The sequence below is a fragment of the Sciurus carolinensis genome, chromosome X (genome assembly GCF_902686445.1).
Source record: "Sciurus carolinensis chromosome X, mSciCar1.2, whole genome shotgun sequence".
Lineage (NCBI taxonomy): Eukaryota > Metazoa > Chordata > Mammalia > Rodentia > Sciuridae > Sciurus > Sciurus carolinensis.
Genome location: NC_062232.1, coordinates 83,866,798 through 83,875,578, shown reverse-complemented (window position 1 = coordinate 83,875,578; position 8,781 = coordinate 83,866,798). Strand labels below are relative to the sequence as shown.

Below are 8,781 nucleotides of genomic sequence, written 5' to 3'. Positions count from 1 at the left end.
GGAAGCAGTCTCACTTGTGGGCATTTTATTGTCTTGTTGTAGCAGAGGAGCCTCTGACATCATTCATCTATCCACATCACTTGGCACAGCTGAACACTTCCCTAGCTGGCTCAGAGCCTTCAAGCTCCCTGTGTCTAAAGCACTGTTTTACAATGTAGGTTTTTACTATTATTCAGGTATAGTGAGGTCAAAACACCAGGGAACGTTTGCCACTGAGAAGATAGTTGTTTACTCATCATTCCTAGGAGGAGTATGCAGCTCCTCATGCCCTGCAAGTCCACACAGAGAAGAAGCAGATAAGGTTAAGAGGCAGAGGAAGTGGAAAGAAAACATGACAAGGGTCTTTACTGTGATTCTTATGCAAAGTGACAGACACGACAAGGTATCTTAATATTCAGTACCCTGAAGAATTGCGTCAGACTCTGGAGCATAGGAGCTGCCTGAATTGTCTGGCATCAATCCCTGGTATGATTATAGCACAGAATTATTGACCTGGAATAAAAAAGTCCAGTAGAGGAGGTATGACTATGTATGTATGGGAGCTCTGAATTGGTTAGTTTGAATATGACAGGTGAGTTGCTTGCTAGATCTAGGAATTAGCTACCCTGGGAAGGGAAGTCCCTTCCAAGTCAGAAAGGCCCCAAATGCCAGACCCTCAAGCGTACAAGAAATATTTTTTTTTTAAAAAATAGTTAATACAGAGGCATCTATCCCTCAATCCCAACATAAAAATCTTCCTCATAACTGGATACTTACCTTATGTGCTTTATGGTCTTTTCAGAAGCCACCCCAAGCATTGATATGGGGAAATTCTGAGGTCCCTACTCCTAGAGTTACCTGTACACTTTCTACCACACCCTAAAGGGAAAAAATCCCTCAGGAATTTTTTTCAACTCTCTATGTCCACAGAGGCCTTTCCTTCCCTATCTTGTACAAGTGACCCATTATTTTCTATAAGTTAAAGTTTTCATAAAGAATGGAGGAAACTTTGGCTTCAGATTGCCTCTGCTTCCAGCCCTGCCAATTACTTCCTCTGATGCAGGGGAAGGGACATTAAACCTGGTTTCCTGAAGGAATAATAACTACAGGAAGAAAAAAGATGGACCATTTCAAGTCTATGAGTCCTGATATGTTTGGTACAGATATTCTATAAGCAACTCAAGGTGTTTAGGCTGGCAGTTTCTGACCCTGGCTCTGGCAGAATGCTTGGTGAATAACTTCTTTGCCAACTAGCTCTGTATTTAAGAGCACATGCTTTGAAGTCACATCAAATAGAGAGAGGCTATTAATATCTTAATAGCAGGGTTGTGGAGAAGATTAATTCCAGCCACTAATATGAAGGATACAGCATTTGGTTCTGCTAAAAATCACTAGTTTAGAACTCAAATTTGGAGCAGTGGGCTCTTTGGGGGCCCTTTGAAGATGCAAGAATTTTGGAGGAAGAACATAAGAATAATTGGGAAGCCAGGGAGAACAGAAATAGGGGTAGAATTGTGGAGCTATTGTAAGACCTAAGCCTTAGGGCAGAGAAGAAAAGTGCTCCTGGACAGAAGCTTGCTACCAAGAGGGTTGAAGGGAAATGACCTGGGCTCTGCATTGTTTTCCAGATGCACCAATCATGTAAGTCATTCCTCCATAGATCAGGAGTGAGTGAGTAGAGAGGCTAGATGTGTTTTTTATGAATGGTCCACCCCATAGAAGAAAATATCAGAAATGGAACATAAGAATTCCCCAGGATAAAGTATTATATGGTTGAACTAAGTTTCTGCCTACTAAATGGCTGTACTATTGTAGGTCTCCCTTCCTAAAGTGACTTAGAGATTCCTCAAATGACATTTTTTGGTGTTCTTAGATCATTTAGTCATGGATTATGGACAGTTTTAGTTTCTTACAGATGGCTAACTGTATAGCACAGTGCATGAGTTCTGCATGTTCCCCTCAGAAGGCTAGTTCATCTCTTAGAGCCCTGGAATACCTCCCTTGGTCTTTGTTTACTGAAAATACTCCTCCAAGGTCATTTTTAAGGCAAATAAAATTCCTGGTAACAGACATATGCTTTGTTCCAACGACATGGGCAAAGCGTTCCAAATTGCCTGCATACCCGCCTAGGTTCTCTAATTAGTGTGCTTTCTCAGGTGGTCTGAAGAGTGAAGGTGTTTTGCTTTAAGGGAAAGGCAAGGCAGACAGAAGGGAAGACTGCGTGGAAGTCACTTCCGGAGTATAGGAACAGTCAGTGCATCACGGTTACCACAGAAACCTGATGTCATTAGGGCGACAGTGACGACATTCTAAAGGAGACCGACTTGCTCTGGTTGGAGAGCAGGGCCTCACTTCTAGGTGTCTGGACTCTGCAGAGGGTGTGGGTGCCTCGCGGTGGGGGCTGAGCCCTCCTGGGGTGTGGGGAGATGAAGGGATCCCAGACCCAAGTCGCCTCGTTCCTGCTCTGGGACTCGGTGCCCCGCTGACTGGAGAGGGAGAGAGATGCGGGACCCTCCTGACCCCAGGCAGCGATATGTCCTGCTCCAGGGTGTCCTGGATCGGCTTTCCGTGTGAAGGCGGGGTGCAGGAGAATAACACAGGGTACCGCTCTCTGTGAGCCAGCGCTCCTCTGTAAAATGGGTAAGAGCCAGGCGCTGTAGCACGCGTCTGTAATCTAGTAAATGGGAGTCTGAGGCAGTAGAATCTAAAGTTGGAGGCCAACCTCGGCAAGTTAGCAAGACCCTGCCTCAAAATTAAAAAAAAAAAAAAATTAAAAGGGCTGGGGATATAGTTCAGTGATAAAGTGCTCCTGGGTTCGATCCCCAATTAAAAAAAAAAAAAGGATAAGAATGCTCACCCTTAGGGTTGCGGGAACCTTCAGTGATAAAAATACATGCAAACCCATAACCCAGTGGTTATTGTGGAACCATAAATACCTGTATGAATTCAGGATATTTACTATTCCTTTTCAAATATGTTTTTAGGGGACAGCTGAGGCAAGGAGAAGAAAAAAGGCCCCGGTTAGAAACCCATTGTACCTTTTTTGTTGTTTTCGTCATGATCACTACCCGATTGTATTACTGTCACTGGTTTCAGATCAGTGCCTCGTCTACTGCAGGCACATAGACTCCAATAAAGCATCATGATTGCTGGATTCTTTGTCCCTGAGAATCTCTTGATGTGGATGACTGAGGTCATATCAAATGGCGAAAACATGTCAGAGAGCTTCACAAAATAGCCCGATAGTAGAGAAGTAATTTTGAACTCATCATTGGAGAATAGTTTTAGCAGGTGGAATTTCCTTACACCAACAGTTACATGTTTTGTAATAGACCTTGAGAGCCATCGTAGACCTGTCCTCTTTGTCTTAAAGCAATTATCCAGCTTGGAGAAGAAACCTGATTTTAACATGTGCTTGTGGCAAATGTACATATATTTTTCTGACTGCATAAACAATAATCAGTGATTGCCATATCTCTCAGGTGTTGAAATATATAGTTATAGGGAAGAACTTCTTAGCATTCTGAGATTGTAAATGAATTTTTCCCCAGTAACCACAGTTTTATCCTTTCTATACTGACATTTTTTGAAAGCTAGGAACACACCAGGTATTAATTAAATATATTAATTACAAAAATTTATAATTGTTAAAAAGTATAATTATCTATGTATTGTCACTATTTTTATTTATTCTTTTTAATTGTAGACAACACCAGAATACACAGACATGATCACAAAAGCATGAAATACAACCTGCTCCAAATCAGTCCCCAGCACTTTCCTCCTATCCCCTGCTCCTCTCCTTCCACTCCACCAATCCATCTTCAGTCAATTTACAGTTTACTTTTTTAAAACATTGCTGTCCCATGGATACACCCAGTGCCAGGATACATTGTGCCACATCCATGCATGTACTTATGAAAGTTTGGTCAGATTCATTCCACTGTTCTTTGCTTTTCTTGTCCCTTCTCTCTCCTCCTCAATCCCCTTTGTCTACTCTAATGATCTTTCCTCTATTTTGATGAAGTCCCCCCTTCTAACTATACCCAACAAAATCCTTTATAACCAAAATTCTAAAATATTATTATGATTATGTTCCCAGGACATTATAATCTAGTTTCTGTATACTTGACAGCCCTCTCCCCAGCCATGCCCTGTCCCAAGGCAAGTACTGATCTTTTATTGAATCAGTTTTGATTTCCTATTATTCCATGTAAATGAAATCATATAGTTTCATTTTTTGGAGGGAATTAGTATGGCTTGATAATTTTAACCTCTTTATAGTTTTAAAAATTATATTTTATTAGAAATGAACCTATGAAGCAACATAAGCATTATTTGTGGACACTTGGGGAACATGAACATGAATATTTGATGTATACTGTCCACTAGAGAAAGACTTATGCTTGAGAAACCTGGGGATTGCCAATTCTTTTATGGATCATCAAAATATTCTATTATAAATACACCAAAAAAGAAATACCCGCAGAATTATGTTGAGATTTAGGATTATAGAAAATACTTAACAATGAATATAACAAATTGGAGTGGTAAAACTCTCCTAAAAATATATGCTATGGATTGAATGTTTATGTCTCCCTAAATTCACATGTTGATTCCCTAATCCTAATGTGGTAGTGTTAGGAAATGTGGCCTTTGGAAGGTAATTAGGTTTAGATGAGATCATGAGGGTAGAACACCTAAATGGGATTCATGCCCTGGCAAGAATAGATGAGAGATCTCTCTGGTTTTGTCTCCACTGTGTGAACACACAGTAAGAAAGGGGCTATCTGCAAAACCAGGAAAGGGGGTCTAACCAGATAGGGAATATATGGGTCTCTGGATCTTGGATTTCTCAGCCTTCATAACTATAAGGAAAAAAACTTATTTAAGCCACTTAATTCATGAAAGCAACTTGCACTGACTAAACCAAGGTGCGATAAAAATACGAGTAATTTTGCCAGTTATGAATCAGCTATTGGATTTTGATGATGATAGAAATCAATGCATGAAAATGAGTTGGTTCCTACCCTTACTGTTTTGTGCCTACACATCTAAGTCCAAGAATAGGGAAGTTGTTAAGAAAATAATAATCACATAAATATTTTCAACTTCAGTAATTTTATAAATATTCATGTAACATATCCTTAGATGTAATTTATTACATATGTGGATTAAGTACATATAATTTTTGTCCTACTTATTGGTGAATGTAGTAAACGGATTATTTTAAACCTATGTAATATTAATAGTTTTCATCAGAAACTTTCACTAGCTATTGTAGACCAGTGTTTTTTAGATTTTTTAACAGTTGATTTACTATAAACATAATTGTTTATAACTAGAACCAGTAAATAATGCCTTATGTCCTGAAACCCACTGTATATTTAATTCCATTTGTCTTAATCTTTTCTTTAGTTCCCTTTAAAAATGCCCTGCCAAATTATTTTACAAGCCACTAATGTTTGTAGCTAACTATGTGAAAATCCCATTCTAGACATAAAAATCATATATCTGATAAAGAACTGTCTCTAAGACATAGGTCAAAGATCTGCTATTACTAGATTTTCCCTGCCTTTCATCTACCTGGGGGTACTGATGGTATAGGTATCCCTCCTCATGGTCACTATTGACTTTCAAATGAAAACATGCCTCTATCAATAAATATGAACACCCATTTCCTTTTAGAACCTGTAGCCATCATTTTTGGTACCAGGGATTGAACCCAGGAGCACTTAACCACTGAGTCATATGCTCAGCCCTTATTCATATTATATTTAGAGACAGCGTCTCGAGAGTTGCTCAGGGCTTCACTAAATTGCTGAGGATGGCTTTAAACTTGCAATCCTCCTGCCTCAGCCTCCTGCGCTACCAGGGTTACAGGTGTGTGCCACCACACCTGGCTTAAATTCTTCTTTTTAGTGTACAACTAAGTGGTTTTTAGTATTTAATAATGTCGTACAAACATTACCACTATCTAAATTTGTTGTTTTTTTTGCTCAAAATATGGTGTAATTTCATGAATGTTCCATGTGAGCTTGAGAAGAATATATATTCTGTTGTTGAATGAAATAATCTATAAAAATCAATTATATACAATTGATTGATGGTACTGTTGTTTACCTATATCCTTATTGATTTTCAGTCTGCTGGATCTTTCCATTTTTGAGAGAGGGGTGATGAAACATCCAACTATAATAGTGGATTAATCTGTTTCTCTATGCAGTTTATCTATTTTTGCCTCATGCCTCATTTATTTTGATACTCTTATAAAACACGTATACCTCTTATATTCAGTGTGAGACCTTAGTGGAATCCCTAGTGGTAAAACTTACTACATTGTGGGAGGCCCCTGTGACTGGCACCCCTGGACTTTTAAAAAAGAAATTATTATGGCAGTCAGGAAGTCTTCAGCTGCCACTGGAGCTCCCTTGTTTGGATGCCAGGTGCCAGAGCACGATGGCACATCTCACAGATAGGTTTCTTCACCTTCGGACAATTCTGAAGCCACATAGACCAACAGACATGTCTGCAGAGCACCTATACCATCTTCTCATCCACCTCTAAGCACATGGACCTTGGGAACCTGACTAGGGTATTGGCTTCTGTCATGGACCCTGCCAACCCTACACCAAGCCTCACAATCAAGCCGTTGTACCTATATCTTGCTGCCAAGTGCTTGAAAACTGTGGTGCAACTCACAGAGAGGTTTCTACCTTGCCAACACTTGACATGATTATTCTATAATTTTGATCATTTTCACAGAATATAATGGTATATCAAAGTAGTTTTTTTAATTTGTTCTTTAGGTACATATGACAGTAGGGTGTATTTTGGCATATCATATGTACATGGGGTATAACTTAATTCTGATTAGGATTCTATTCTTGTAGTTGTACATGATCTGGAGTTACCTTGGTCATGTGTTCATATCACAAGGATAGGAAAGTTATGTCTGATGTCATTTTACTTTACATGCCCCTAATGGCTAATAATGATGTCCATATTCACCATTTCTATATCTTCTTTGGTCAAGTGTCACTTCAGATCTTTTTTATTTCAATTTAGCTACTGCTACTGCAGTGTCTCTGTTTTCTTCTTATTGGCTTATGAGGGATTTTCTCTATTTTTGTATGCAAGTCCTTTATCAGATATATGATTTTCAAATATTTGCTTCTATTAAGTGGTTTGTGTTTTATCTTATTAACACTGATTTTGAAGTAACAGTTATTTTTAACATTCAGGAAGTCTTATTTGTGAATTTGTTCACTTATTGATAGTGGTTTTCTTGTCCCATCTAAAAGTCTTCACCTGATTCAAAGTCAAAAGGATTTCCCTTATGTTTTTCTTTCTGTAACTTTTTTTTTCTTGACCCAGACATGCAGAGTAACAAAGTACAGATTTATTGAAGGTGAAGGTGAAAGTAGTACTCTCTAAGGTACACAGAGTGAACCAAGTGAGAGAGAGAGGCTCAAGTTCTTTTCTGGAACATTTATAGCTTATATTGGGTGTTTGGTATTTTTTAGTTATTTTTTATATGTGAGATGATATATGAATTACAGTTTACATTTGAGTGTATGTATATTCATCTATCCCAGTAACATTTGTTGAAAAGATGGTGCTTTCTCCACCTTCGTACCTTTGTTGAAAGTCAGTTGTCCATATGTGCATGAATCCTTTTCTGGATTCCATATTCTGTTCTGCTAATCTAATGTCTTATCCTGTTGCAAGAAGCTCACTGTCTTTTGATTACCATAGGTTTATAATTATTCTTGAAAACAGTTCTTCCTTTTTTGAAGGTGTTTTTTCATAGTCTATATCTTCTGGATTTACACATGAATTTTAGTATTACCTTGCCAGTTTCTGAATTTCCACATCAATTTTAGTGTTACCTTGCCAGTTTCTGGAAAAAAAACTGCTAGAATTTGATTGGAAATACATGTAAGTGTTGATTGTTTGGGGAGAAATATACAAGTTTACAAAACTGAGTCTTCCAACTCAAGGAGAGGACAAAAAGTGTCCTAGAGAAAATTTTGCAAGTCATCTACAGAAAAACAAATCTCTAAAAGAATAGTTGTGGTTTTTCCATCTTTGTATTTGTGGTGAATCTGTTGAATAATGGTATTTTTCTTCTTTACCCATGCCTAGCATACCTACCTCAATGAATTCTGGTTTCTTTAATGGTAAGAGAAAGAGGGAAAGTGTGTGTGTATGTGTGTGTGTGTGTGTGTGTGTGTGTGTGTGTGTGTACCTGTGTGTACTTATATATAAAATTGCTGATTTTGCAAGGAGTAAATAGTATGAAATACTAGATGGAAAATACTAAGGTCATGCCATTCCCTTTCAGGTTCTACCACATTATATGAAATAAATCAGCGATGTTTTTTCTCACCTTTCCTTGTCCAACATAGTTACCACATGACCCAGTGACTGCTGTGGGATTTTGTCCAGATAGCATCCCCTTAGTGTTCTTGCCTGAATCACTAACATCTAGTTGCCTGTCTGTCAGGTATAGTATTACCTTTGATCTTATATGTAGTTGATCACTTTTCAAAGGCTCAGAGAAAACTTGCTTCACTTCTCTGATGTAAACCTATAGTTAACATGGGCAGACGATGAGTAGCTTAGAAGAAAAGGAAATGGGTTGATAATATTCTTATCCTGCCCCAAACTTCACTGGGAAATTAGAAGAAAAATTCCTGAAATCACACTGCATGTAGTCTTTTGTGTCTGGCTTTTTTTCAATCAGCATAATGTGTGTGAGATTAACATTTATTGTTTTCTTTCATTGTAGATTGATTA

General features: G+C 38.3%; 1 long non-coding RNA gene across 3 annotated transcripts in view; it reads left to right on the top strand.

The window, feature by feature from the left end:
* The first annotated feature begins 2,368 nt into the window (after positions 1–2,368).
* The window catches only part of LOC124972441 (uncharacterized), a 56,578-nt gene continuing 50,165 nt past the window's right edge, over positions 2,369–8,781 (top strand). For all 3 annotated transcript variants that reach the window (XR_007106462.1, XR_007106461.1, XR_007106463.1), the window contains exon 1: positions 2,369–2,619. This is a non-coding gene — a long non-coding RNA (uncharacterized LOC124972441). The remainder of the gene's footprint in view (positions 2,620–8,781) is intronic.